The 14,365-nt window shown below is 41.9% G+C and overlaps 1 long non-coding RNA gene across 1 annotated transcript; it reads right to left on the bottom strand.

Annotated features, from left to right (window-relative positions):
• Positions 1 to 509: 509 nt before the first annotated feature.
• LOC132602271 (uncharacterized) lies at positions 510 to 3,910 on the bottom strand. The gene is made up of 3 exons (XR_009567700.1): positions 2,824 to 3,910; positions 2,054 to 2,110; positions 510 to 967 (listed from the first exon to the last, which is right to left on the bottom strand). It is a non-coding gene; the product is annotated as an uncharacterized LOC132602271 (long non-coding RNA).
• Positions 3,911 to 14,365: the final 10,455 nt, after the last annotated feature.

Genomic DNA, 14,365 nt, shown 5'->3' with positions numbered 1-14,365 from the left:
ACCTGTCCTGTTATATCTTCGTATCTACCTTCTCTTTCATCCTTCAACTTTATATTTCGATCGTATTCCATTATTCTTACCTTATCTGACATACCTCCTTCGCACCATTTATTACCTGCGTGTTGTGTAGCTTCCAATGTCATCGGTCGCTTTCATCTGTTGATATCGTTCTTCAGCTGAAATCAAATGTTATTAAAGGGAATTTCATTTCCTATGGCTGGGCTCTATCGCACGATCTTAGATATGAAAGAAAGGTAACATCCTAAATGTCCTATAGCTTCCTGTTTATAGGTGTGGTGCACAACACACCGATAAACAAGACTCTACTAGACACGGTCTGTAGATACTCCAAGGACGAACTGCTCTGATACCACTTTTGTCATGACCCAACCACGTAGGCCGTGACTAGTGCCCGAGCTGGACACTCGTATGTACCTGTTAACTATAATCATCCACAACTAGCATAATACAGACTTATCAATACCAAGGCAAGACGTCGTCTCAAAACTGTCACATTATTTAGACGTATCACAACAACCTGTCTCCTGGGGAGGTACAACTTTCAACAGACATTATAGTACATAAGCCGACAAGGCTTTCAAAATATATAAAGGAACATCCCCTCCATAAACGAGCCGACAAGGCTATCGTAACACATTACTTCTCAAAACATATATATATCTACGCAAGCCGAGAAGGCTGCCACTACGAATGGGAACGTCCCAAAACATAAGCCATATAGACACAACTGAACAACATCGATACACAACCCACACATATGTCTACAGACCTCTAAGAGTAACAACAGTATCATATGACGGGACAGGGCCCCGCCGTACCCCTGGATAAAATACATATACACCACAACAGATTCTGTACCAAAATCTAGGCTCCGGAACAAGGGAGCTCTCCAAGATAGCTGAATAGGACTCCTAAGTTGGCGGGTTACCAACGTAAGCATCTGTACCTGCGGGCATAAACGCAGCCCCCCGAAGAAAAAGGGTCAGTACGAAATATGTACTGAGCATGTAAAGCATAAATACAATAAACAGGATCATACTGAAGTGAGGAGTACAGAAAATCAGTACAATAACCAGAAAACCACAAGGCTTACCTTTGAATCATAAATCATGGTGTCAACATCAGACTTAACGCGTTATGAAACTTAATGTCACCATTAGAGAATCATCCTTTTCATATGCATATGTATAACGTGTCTCGGCTCTCTAGTGAGGGACTCGGTAAATAAAATCATATCATCATCATGTATATATGTAACGTGTCCCGGCCCTCTAGTGAGGGACTCGGTGAATAAGATCATCATGTGCCATCCTGGCCGCCATCCCCATATCATCATATCATCATGTCATCATATCATCATATACATATATATAACGTGTCCCGGCCCTCTAGTGAGGGACTCGTTGAATAATGCAGTGGATCTGTGCACGAAAACATGTCCTGGCCCGGGACTCAGTGAAAGATGTATTGAGGCATGCACGAGCAGAGTAGTGAGAAACCATATACAAATTAAATCATATCTGAGACTCAATAGAATAATCAAAACGAATCATCATTTGAAAACCAAGACAATAGTCATATCAAAAACCTTTCGAATGTCGTTGTGGATTATATAAAAATAGAACCTCAAGGATTATATACACGTATCAAGACATAATAAAATAGTTTCTGGAAATCAAGAACATTAGCCATCCTAATGGCTCTTTGAATATCATTATGAACTATATTAAATAACGTCTCAGGGATCATAGACAGGTATCAAATCAATACGAGACAGCTTATGAAAGTTAAGGACATTAGTCATTATAGAGCCTTTAGGAATAGAGATTTATACATACGATTATACCATACAACATATAGAAAGCTCGAGGGCAGTGGCTTAACTACTTTAAAAGCTCTAACATCAAGAAGTGAATAAGAATCATGAATCATATTTGGAACTTATGAATGGAATTATCCCAAAGCTCATGTCATTCATCACTTACGTCTAGGACATGCCAAAAGAAGGAAAGGAAGGATAGGCTTTACATACCTTACGTCGTTCAAGAGCTCAGTCCAGCCAAGAACTTCCACAATTAATATGATAAACCTATAATCGTAAGAATATGCACGTGACTTAAGAAGGCTTTTCGCATATTATATATATTAATTGATGACTTAATTCTAAAACGAGACGGGCAACATCTCCTCTATACTATTAGTATCTCCCAATTTGGTATATCAGCCCAACAACAAATAAATCCCAAAAACACAACATGCATGTCCATAACAATTTCATAATACTCTATAACGAGCGACAAGCTCGAATTACAATCCGTATACTCCATGGCACCTTTTCGTATGTTTTCTTCTTAACCGTAAAAATATTCCCAATGTGATAAGGACATCATTTACCACAAATCTCGGCTTTATATCATATATTTAAAACAAGAAAAACAGCCCACAACTCCAACTATATCAATTGATAATTCTATTCGTAAGTTCGCGTTTATTCCATCAATTCCTATATCGATACTTGTATACACTCCTTTATTTTCGTATATACATTGTATAACAACAAGCAGGATAACAATAGCTACAACACGTTTCACAATATTTCAGCTCACCAAACAATTTATAACACCCACCAAACAGCCCACATGATAACAATAACAATTTATCCGATTTCCGATATAGTTTTCGTAATTCTTTCATCTAGCAGTCCAATCTTAAACAACATAACTAGCCCGCTCCTTCTCGAGTTTCCAAGAAACATTCGACTACTACAATTTGAAAATGAGTACCACATTGTTGCATACGTACCTTGTTGCCAAAATATAACCTCCAATTTAAAGTGCTTGCTGCATACTGCATATATCATCATGAAAGGAGGTTGTTGCTCAACGTTTTTCTTCCTCAAATAGTAACTATGTTGCTGCTCACTTCCTTTAGAAACAAGATATTAGTTCAAGTAAACTAGAGGTCTCATATATTGCTGGAAAGTTAAGGGCCCTTTCAAGATGATTTTTTTTTCAAGGTAGCTATGTTGCTGTCCTTTATTATAGCTACCACGTCACCTCTCCTTTTATGTAAGCAAAAGAGGGTTATGTGTTGTCTCTTGTTGACCTTAGGGTCCGTATAACTTTTAAATCTTCATTTCCACAGAAGCCACATACATAATATCAAACCTTAGTCATTAATTTCTACTCTTCCACGTGGATATGGTCCACTTCAATATTTATCCACAATTGAATAGTTAAATAAATTTTTTAGTCTCCCACTAAAATCCAACATTACCAATTATCCACATAATTAGTTTTTGCACTCAATTTAGTTAAATAATAAATCATTTTGGATACACTTCATCTACTCATTATCATAATCATGTCGTATAACATAATTTCCGTCCATAACAATGTTTACATAACCCACAAAACAGTCCAACAAACAGCCCATGAGCCAACAACAACATAAAATACAATTTACGGTATAATTTTCGTATTTCTCGTCCCACAATTTAGCTATGACCTCAACGAACTTAAATTTATCTAGTAGAGAATAGTTCTTACCTTATATGCCAAAAAATGATCTTCTTCCACTTTACTTCCCTTTGAAGAAAGCCCGAATTCAACAACGCAATAAAATAGAACAAAGTGTGCAAAATCCGTATGATGTCCTTGTAACGAATTATACTTCGATCAATGGTTGATATGAAAGGAACGCTGCTAATGGTCCTAAAAAAAATTATGTTGCTGCCTAATGAAGTGTTGCTCCTCTTTGTCAACCATATTTACGTTGCTGCCTCACCACAATATTACAACAATACTTGTACGAAACCTAGTGGATTTTCCACTAAATGAACTACTGTCCCCCTTTTTCTTTATTAGCAACGTAGGCCCCTTACCTAACATTCCTATCTTTAATACACATCATGTCCTATGGCTGCCACCTACTCATTACAAAAGTGCATAGTCATAAGCCCATTATCCTCCCTTATTCCACGTTGACCCACATAAATGCCACTTATCCATGTAATTGAATTAATATCATAATTAATTTCTTACTCTCCCACTTTATTCAATAATTAATCCGTTATGCACATAATTAATTTCTTGATCTCAATTCACTTTAATAACAATTATTTTTAGTACACTTCGTATACCCATTACCACGACCATGTGATATAACACTAGTTCATGACCTCATTTGTCACACATAAAATATTATTTTCGATCATCGTCGTCACACTTTTTCGTCTTAAATAATTTTGGGACCTCATTCCTTGTATACACCGAGCTCTTGATTTTCATCCTTGGATATGATCGAATTTTCCGGGCTCGGGTAAATTTGCTCATGATAGACGATAAAATTTTCTAGTCCAAAAATACGAGATATAACAGACGGCCACAAAAAAAAACAGGCACCCATAGCACGATAACACCTCACTGGGTGAGGCTTCCCACAGTAAGAACACAAAGGCATGGGTGGCTTTGACTGACTGACACCTCTGCTTACTTGCGAACCCGAAGCCCTGGAACTTTGTCCAGCTCCTGAGTATCCTGTGCTATCAAATCTCTCACCAGTAGATTGCGGGGGTGCACTTCGCGCTGGCTGAGAAGACTGTCTAATGTGCTGTTGAGGCTGCCCGCCTCGAAACTCCCCAGAATAACCAGCTGGTCTAGCCCTCATGGGCAATCTCCAGTCACAATCCCTATCGGGCTAACGCCCTCTATGTCGGTCCTCCATTCCCTATGCGTAAGCCTGCAACCGTGCTATATCCATCCCGGACTGAGATGCCATCGACATACAACTATCAACCAGGTAATCATCCAACCCTATCACATACCGGTGCATCCTGTCAGTCGTATCAGCTACGATGGTGGGCGCATATCTGGCTAGGGAGTCACACTCTAGGTTGTACTCCCGAACACTCCTGCCCCTCTCTCTCAGCTGCAAAAATCTGTCAACCCTCGCTCGCCACATCTCGGGAGGCAGAAAATGGCCGAGAAAGGCGGCTGTAAACTTGTCCCATACAGCTGGAGGAGCATCCTCGCCTCTGGACAGCTCCCAGGACTCATACCAATTAACCGCCACATCACGCAGTCTATATGAAGCTAGCTCGACAGACTCATTCTCAGAAGCTCTGACTAATGTCAGCGTACGCTTCATCTGTTGAATCAAGTCCTAGGGATCCTCCTCGGGTTTGGAACCGTAGAACTCTGGGGAATTGCAGGTCAAGAAATCACGAACCATCAAACTGTCGCATCTATCCACATCATCACCCCTAGCCCGCGTCTGCGAGCCTGCCCTGCTACTAGCCTCATCAATAATTGTACATCATCCCTCATTGCCCTATCCTCCGCCCCTGGCTGAGGAGATGGAGGCTCGGGCGCTGGAGCCTCTAGGGCTACTGGTGGAGCCGGCCCCTGATCCATGGTGGCAGCGACTGCTGCTCCAGGCTCCTCCAATGGTGGGGGTGTAGCAGAACCATTTGACTGGGGTGCTATATCGGGCATAGTCTGAGCACGAGCCCGAGTAACTCTATGTATCTGGCTAGTCTCTCCTGCCACTGCTTTGCCCTTCTGGGCAGCCGTCGCCTTCTTCGGAGGCATCACTGAAAGCATAACAGTCGGTCAGAAAGAAATCATCCTAATAGCACAGCTGTCACGACCCAGCTAGGGGCCGCGACGGGTACCCGGAGCAATTACCGAGCACTCCTTACTCTACTGCTTGTCTTGCTCATTTGATACTCTTTTATCAATTTTACATACCAATTGTAGGAAAATTATATTTAATTAAAACATAAATACTTTATATACATTTGCCTCTTGGCCATCAAAATAATATACATACATATGAAAATATCTTGTGAGACCATCTAACCCACACTGCGTATCTACGAGCCTCTACTAACATAATGAATACATAGACGGAACAAGACTCCGTCATGCCCAAAATATGCATATATGAATGTACATCAAAAGAATAGCCATAAGCACCTCCGAACAATGGAGTGCTATCTATCAGCTGACAGCTACTGAGGACCTGGGCCAAGCTCTCCTCCCTGTCTATCTGTGGGCATGAACACAGCGTCCGAAGAAAGGACGTCAGTACGAATATTGTACCGAGTATAAGAGGCATACATAATGAAAGGAACATCAATAATATGAGGATAACGCCAACATGAGACATCTGGATCTGACTGATAATCATAAATGATGTAATACATGCTGTCTTACTCATACTCATCATCATAACATGTATGCATCATATGCAAGCTGCCCGTCCATGTCGGAACGGTGTGATAATCAATAATAGTAGCCCGCGTCCAGGCCTCCCGCGTCCGGGGTACCATCTTATGCCGCCCACTAGTGGTGTCTGCACACGCCCATAGGTCGTAGTGTATCCGTATCGCCGCCCGCCGAAGGGGTGTCTGCCCGGCCTACTAGGCCCGGTGTGAATGCAATGTGACATGCTTAACGTAAATGCTCATAGTAATATGCTTATCATAAAATACTTATCTTATCATAATGCGTATATAAGACTTATGATCAACTTTACTTTATCGGGGTGACGTAAGGTCGTGATCCCCCAATTACATTATGGAACCATCATGGACATTCTGCCTCACCTTGAAAGGACTAGTACATAAGGTGAGTGTAGGCAAGGAATAACATCATCATCATTCTAGTGTCATCATATCGTATAACTTATCTCATTTAGACATTCATAGGTATAAGCTTTTAACTTCTTAGAATGTAACAATTCATGAAAGGAGTAGGGATTCAAGCTAAAAGATTCATGCCATTAGAAAGAAGGACTAGCCTCACATACCTTGGTCGTTTACCTAAGATATCGCTCACTTGTTCTCCATCGATATCACGTCGTTACCTTCATAAGAGAATTCGTATCAACATTAGTAAACTAACTACAAGAACACATCGCTAATTCTAGGAAAAGTCGGACAACGCTTCCTTCGCTCATACCATTTTTCTCATGTTTTATATCAACTCCCAACATTCATAATATTACTCGCAATATCATAATCGACAATCGTCATTTACGTACATTTGGCAAAATCCACCATTTTCCTCCAATTTTCCCTTATTTCTACTTCTAACTCATCCATGCGTTTTCATGCATTTAATGCTTGTTTCATGATATAAACATCATTTATAACGTATTTGTACTTACAACACTTCAACATTCATAGTTCAATTCCACTATCATTCATTTATATCACTATTCACTCAATAATGACCCATTCTATGTTCTTTCACATTTCAAGTGTCTAAGCTTTCCAATACTTCAAACAATATGGAATAATCATGAAACTTACCTTGGATGATGGTTGAACAATCCTTAAGTTGAAATACTTCAATTAGCCAAAACCCTAGTTCCACCTTCTTGGGAATTTCTTGACTTAGAAGATCCTTTGATGTGTTCTTACACTTATTTTTATGAATTTGGTTTTGATAATCTTGATATCTCCTTTGATTCTCTTGAATTCTTATTGAGGAAATATTTGGAGGGTTCTAGAAGTCTCTTGAGTTGGTTGAATGAATAATGAGTTGAAATGAGGCTTAGGTCCCCTTTAAAAATCACAAATCTGATCATTAATGAATTCTTGTCGGGATGAACAGTGGTCGTAAACCACCATATACGGACCGTATTTTGATTTACGGTCCGTCCACTGTGGTCGTTTTTAAGCATTCCAAAAACAGAAAGTTTTGGCTGATGGACATGGTAGTTTACGACCTGGTTTACGATCTGTAAACCAGTTTACGGGCCGTAAACTGGGTCGTGTTTAACCATATTCAACATTTACAGAAAGTTGAGATTTTTGACAAGCTGGAGGACGACTGCACTATACGGTCCGTAAATCACTTTAAGAACGTGTCGCTAATTCTAGGAGAAGTCGGACAATGCTTCCTTCGCTCATACTACTTTTCTCACGTTCTATATCAACTCCCAATATTCATAATATTATTCGCAATATCATAATCGACAATCGTCATTTACGTACATTTGGCAAAATCCACAATTTTCCTCCAATTTTCCCTTATTTCTACTTCTAGCTCATCCTTGTGTTTTCATGCATTTAATGCTTGTTTCGTGATATAAACATCATTTATAACGTATTAGTACTCACAACACTTCAATATTCATAGTCCAATTCCACTATCATTCATTTATGTCACTATTCACTCAATAATGACTCATTTCTATGTTCTTCTACATTTCAAGTGTCTAAGCTTTCCAATACTTCAAACAACATGGAATAATCATGAAACTTACCTTGGATGATGGTTGAACAATCCTTAAGTTGAAATACTTCAATTAACCAAAACCCTAGTTCCACCTTCTTGGGAATTTCTTGACTTAGAGGATCCTTTGATGTGTTCTTACACTTATTTTCATGAATTTAGTGGTGATGATCTTGATATTCCCTTTGATTCTCTTGAATTCTTGTGGAGGAAATATTTGGAGAGTTCTAGAGGTCTCTTGAGTTGTTGGATGAATAATGAAATAATATGAAGTCTAAGTCCCTTTTTAAAATCACAAAATCTGGTCTTTAATGAATTCTTGTCGGGATAAACAGTGGTCGTAAACCACTATATACGGACCGTATTTTGATTTACGGTTCGTCCTCCATGGCCGTATTTAATCATTTCAAAAACAGAAAGTTTTGGCTGAGGAGCATGGCAGTTTACGACCTGGTTTACGGTCCGTAAACCAGTTTACGGGCCGTAAACTGGGTCGTATTTAACCATATTCAACACTTGGCAGAACTTGAGATTTTTGGCAAGCTGAAGGACGATTGCACTATACGGTCCGTAAATCACATTACGGGCCGTATAGTGCCATATACGACCACTGGGCTGAAACATCATTCTTAATTAGCCATTCCCAACTTAATAAAACATCATTCACTCAAACTCTTCATCATTCCACTCATTATACAAGTACGGAGAAATTTCCGAGGTGTAACATTCTTCCCCCCTTTTGGAACATTCGTCCTCGAATGTTCGACACTCGGGGATTCTGGAAAATTTTGCCAGAGTTTCCCTTGTAATTTCGACACTACCTTTCCATTACAACAACCCACAATATCTTCGCCTCACAGGGCCATATCACAATATCAACACATTTATGGCCACACACGACCAAAAACATAAAATTAAAACATACATACCTTACACCATCGACGTCTCATCTTGAATCTCTTCTGGGGATTGGAACAAATGGGGGTACATATATTTCATCTTCTCCTCCGCTTCCCAAGTCATTTCTTCCCGATTATTGTTCCGCCATAGAACTTTGACTGAAGCAACCTCTTTATTCCGAAGCCTTCGTACTTGTCTATCCAAAATGGCAATGGGAATTTACTCGTATGTTAGCTTCTCTGTTACTTGCACATCATCAACCGAAACTATTCGTGTTGGGTCTCCAATACACTTGCGGAGCATCGAAACATGGAACACTGGATGCACGGATTCGAGCTCTGAAGGCAAGTCCAATTCATAGGCTACTCGACTCACCTGGCGAATGATTTGGTAGGGTCCAATATATCTGGGACCTAGCTTTCCCTTCTTGCCAAATCTCATCACTCCCTTCATCGGCGATACCTTCAGGAACACCCAATCGCCCACTTGAAATTCCAAGTGTCGTCAGCGATTATCTGCATAAGACTTTTGGCGACTTTGAGCTGTTAACAGTCGGTCTCGAATCACTTTAACCTTTTCAACTGCTTGTTGGATCAAGTCGGGGCCTATCAATTGTACTTCTCCGGTTTCAAACCATGCAATTGGAGATCTGCATTTTCTTCCATATAAGGCCTCATACGGGGCCATTTGAATGCTGTAATGATAGCTATTGTTGTAGGCAAATTCGATAAGAGGCAAATGCTCATCCCAACTACCACCAAAGTCCAGCACACACGCTCGTAGCATATCTTCCAAGGTCTGAATAGTACGCTCGGCTTGTCCGTCGGTCTGCGGATGGAATGCCGTGCTGAGCTTAACTTGGGTACCTAGACCTACTTGGAAGGACTGCCAGAACTTGGCTGTGAACTGTGCCCCTCTGTCTGTGATAATGGCCAAAGGAATACCGTGAAGTCGTACAATCTCCTTGAGATACAATTTAGCATAATCTTCCGCTGAATATGTGGTTCTAACGGGGAGAAAATGAGCTGCTTTCGTGAGTCTATCCACGATCACCCATATAGAATCGTACTTCCCTCGCGTACGGGGTAATCCTACCACAAAATCCATATTAATTTCTTCCCATTTCCACGTAGGGATTTCCATTGCTTGCAATAAGCCTCCTGGCTTTTGATGCTCAGCCTTCACTTGCTGGCAATTTGGGCACTGTGCTACAAATTCTGCTATGCCTCGCTTCATGCCATCCCACCAATATATCGATTTAAGATCATGGTACATCTTAGTTGCACCTGGGTGAATAGAATACCGGGAATAATGTGCTTCCTCTAAAATCCGTTGGCGCAAGTTTGCCACATTCGGTACACATAGCCGGCCTCGATATCTAAGAACCCCTTCTATGGAAACTTCGAATGGAGACTTTTCCTTTTCCTGAGATAGATCTCGATAGTGGCTTAACTGAGGGTCTTCATATTGCCGTTCCTTCACTTCTAGACTCAATGATGAAACTGTGGGGTCATTGACGCTAATACCTGCATCTCCTGAATCAATTGGCCGTACGCCGAGACTTGCTAACCGATGGACCTCACGAACCATTTCTCGCTTTTCCGAAGGAACTCCACACAAACTACCCATCGATCAGCGGCTAAGTGCATCCGTTACTACATTCGCCTTCCCTGGATGATATAGAATGTTCACATCGTAATCCTTCAGTAATTCCAGCCATCACCTTTGCCGCAAGTTCAACTCCTTCTGTTTGAAAATATATTGAAGGATTTTTTGATCCGTATAGATGTCCACGTGCACACCATATAAGTAGTGTCTCCATATTTTCAATGCATGAATGACCGCAGCTAGCTCAAGATCATGAGTGGGATAATTCTGTTCATGTTTTCGCAACTGTCTCGAAGCATATGCAATAACTTTCCCATTCTGCATCAATACACATCCTAATCCCACACCGGAGGCGTCACAATATACTACATAGCCATCTGATCCTTCTGGAAGTGTTAGCACTGGCGCTGAGGTCAACCTGTTTTTCAACTCTTGAAAGCTACGCTCACAGGCATCACTCCACTGGAATTTAGCCGACTTCTAGGTTAACTTTGTCAATGGGGCTGAAATAGATGAGAAGCCCTCTACAAATCTTCTATAATATCCTGCTAACCCAAGGAAACTACGAACTTCTGTAGGCGTCGTAGGTCTTGGCCAAGTCTTCACAGCTTCTATTTTCTGAGTGTCGACTCGGATACCATCATCTGAAATAACATGACCTAGAAATGCCACTGAGTTTAGACAAAACTCGCACTTCGAAAACTTTGCATACAATTCCCGATCTCGAAGAACGCTAAGAACAATTCTTAGATGATCTGCATGTTCTAATTCTGTGCAAGAATATACCAGGATATCGTCGATAAACACTATCACAAAAAGGTCCAAGAACGGCCTGAACACATTATTCATTAAATTCATGAACACTGCCGGGGCATTCGTCAACTCGAACGATATTACTCGTAACTCGTAGTGACCATATCTTGTCATGAAGGCAGTCTTGGGAATATCTGCTTCCCTAATTCTCACCTGATGATAACCCGATCTCAGATCTATCTTGGAGAACCATTTAGCACCTTGCAATTGATCGAACAAGTCGTCAATTCTAGGAAGGGGATATTTGTTCTTCACCGTCACTTTGTTCAGTTGTCTGTAATCAATACACATTCGTAACGAACCGTCCTTCTTCCTTACGAACAAGACTGGTGCTCCCCATGGCGAGGAACTAGGCCTTATAAACCCCTTCTCAAGTAAATCTTTTAGCTGTGCTTTTAGCTCTTTCAGTTCTGCTGGAGCCATTCGATATGGAGGAATAGAAATAGGTTCGGTGTTTGGTAATACATCAATGGCGAAATCAATCTCCCTTTCTGGAGGAAGGCCTGGTAACTCGTCAGGAAACACATCTGGGAATTCATTCACTACCGGGATAAACTGGAAAGTTGGCACTTCCGCTTCCGTGTCATGAACCCGAACTAGATGACAAATATAACCTTTGGCTATCATCTTTCTCGTCTTAAGGTAGGAAATAAACCTACCCTTTGGGGAAACTATATTACCCTTCCACTCGAGTATGGGCTCTCTCGGAAATTGGAATCGAACTACCTTTGTTCGGCAACAAACATTAGCATAGCACGATGCCGACCAGTCCATACCCATAATTACGTCAAAATCTATCATCTCAAGTTAAATCAAATCAGCCCTTGTCTGATGATCACATATAATGACTACACAGTTCTTATATACTTGCCTCGCTATTACAGGATCACCAACCGGAGTGAATACCTCGAAAGGTTTAATTAGCTCAGGTCTCACCCCAACACAATCAGCGATATATGGAGTAATATATGAGAAGGTAGAACCCGGATCAATCAGAGCATATACGTCACGGGAAAATATAGTCAAGGTACCTGTGACAACATCTGGGGAAGACTCAAGATCCTGTCGCCCAGCTAAGGCATATACACTGGGCTGAACAGCACCTGAAGTAGACGCTCCCCCTCTACCTCTGCCTCTGCCTGCTGTAGTCTGAGGAGTATGGGTTGTCGGGCGTGCTGAAGAAGAACCCGCTGCTAAACCTGTGGGCTGAGTCCCCGCTCTATCTCTCGCTGAAGGGCAATCTCTCATCATATGACCAACCTGCCCGCAAGCATAGCAAGCATCCGAACCCTGACGACACTGTCCGGAATGTAATTTGCCACACTGGCTACACCGCGGTACTGAAGGTCTCCTCTGGCTAAAGTCTCCCCTAGACTGCGAATATGAGGCCCTCGAACTCTGCCCCTGGCCTGACTGAAAAGAACGATCAAATCTCCTATCCGAGAATCTGGGAGGTGCACTGGTTGCTGACTGACCTGAGTGCCTGGAATGCGTCTGTCTCGGTCCCCCTCGGTACTCACTGCTCTCCCCCATAGATCTAGCCCTCTTACCTTGTCTTCTGTCACCCTCACGATCACTTCTCTGCTGTCGTTGTCGTTCCTCGAGGTTCTGAGCATGGGCCTGTATCCGGGAAATATCCATCCCATCTTGTAAAGAGGCTGTCAAACAATATCTGTATAGATGTGGCCCCAAACCACTCACAAATCTATAGACTCGGTCTCCCATGTCAGCCACCATAGTCGGAGCATACCGGGCCAATGAGTTAAATTGCATACTATACTCTCGGGCACTCATGCTTCCCTGTTTCAAATTCAAGAACCTGTCCGCTCTACCTCGGCGGACTTCAGGTGGCAAGTAGTGACGAATAAAGGCATCCACAAACTCTTGCCAAACGGGAGGTGGAGCATTCTCTCCTCTTGTTATCACCCAATTCTTATACCATAGCACCGCCACGTCGCGAAGTCTATATGAGGCCAACTCCACGGATTCGGTCTCAGAAGCATGCATAAGTTTCAGCGTCCGCAACATCTCATCGATAAAACCTTATGGGTCCTCATCCGGTTTCGACCCGAAAAATTCTGGAGGGTTTAGAGTAAGGAAATCACGGGCTCTTGTACTAGCCGAACGATCACTTGGGCCCGCATTCTGTCGTTGTGCCTGAGCGGCAACCAACTGCGTCAATAAATGTATGGCCTCGGACACTTGTTGACCCGAAGCACCCGGTGGAGGAATCGGAGCTGAGGCTCCTCCCTGCTCTTCTACATTGGGCGCGGCCTCACTTTGCGATTCACTTTCCTCTACCTCCGCCAGAGGCTCCCTTTCGGCCCGCTTCTTCGTCGTAGCCTTGCCTTTCTGGGCAGCTGTAGCTTTTCCTTTCAGTGGCATTTTCTGAAACCATAACGTACTTTTAGGAATGATATAATCCTAGACATGGCTCTATCGCACGATCTTATGAGAAGAAGGATGGTCATTTTCCTAAATGCCCTGTAGCCTCTTGTTTATTAGCGTGGCGCGCAACACACCATAAACAAGACTCTACTAGACACGGCTCGTAGACACTTCCTAGGGTGAAGTGCTCTGATACCACTTTTGTCAAGACCCAGCTAGGGGCTGCGACGGGTACCCGGAGCAATTACCGAGCACTGCTTACTCTACTGCTTGTCTTGCTCATTTGATACTCTTTTAACAATTTTACATACCAATTGTAGGAAAATCATATTTAATTAAAACATAAATTCTTTATATACATTTGCCTCTTGGCCATCAAAATAATATAC

Source organism: Lycium barbarum, chromosome 7 (genome assembly GCF_019175385.1).
Source record: "Lycium barbarum isolate Lr01 chromosome 7, ASM1917538v2, whole genome shotgun sequence".
In the NCBI taxonomy this organism is placed as follows: domain Eukaryota; kingdom Viridiplantae; phylum Streptophyta; class Magnoliopsida; order Solanales; family Solanaceae; genus Lycium; species Lycium barbarum.
Note: the sequence above shows the minus strand (reverse complement) of the source record. Positions and strands in the feature narration are given on the sequence as shown.